The sequence below is a fragment of the Gadus macrocephalus genome, chromosome 12 (genome assembly GCF_031168955.1).
Source record: "Gadus macrocephalus chromosome 12, ASM3116895v1".
NCBI classification, from domain to species: domain Eukaryota; kingdom Metazoa; phylum Chordata; class Actinopteri; order Gadiformes; family Gadidae; genus Gadus; species Gadus macrocephalus.
The window spans coordinates 730,731-731,122 of NC_082393.1; positions in this window are offsets into that span (position 1 = coordinate 730,731).

Below are 392 nucleotides of genomic sequence, written 5' to 3' on the forward strand. Positions count from 1 at the left end.
AGCCTTCTATCAACGCACACGACTGACGTCACTAAGCAGCCTACTACGGGGTCCGGTAAGGCGCAAATTTCAAAAGTCGATGGCAAAATGTCTGTTTATATATATACATGGTTTGAAACAATGGATATGCAGATGTTTAATAATACGTATTGCAATGTATTGAGATGAATAATACTAAAACAGTGTTTGTTGATTTAATAGGTTTGAATACAGAGTTACGCACACACATATACATGTATGCAGACACACGCAAACACACGCAAACACACACACACACACACACACACACACACACACACACACACACACACACACACACACACACACACACACACACACACACACACACACACACACACACATAAATACACAAAAATACACAAAAATACATT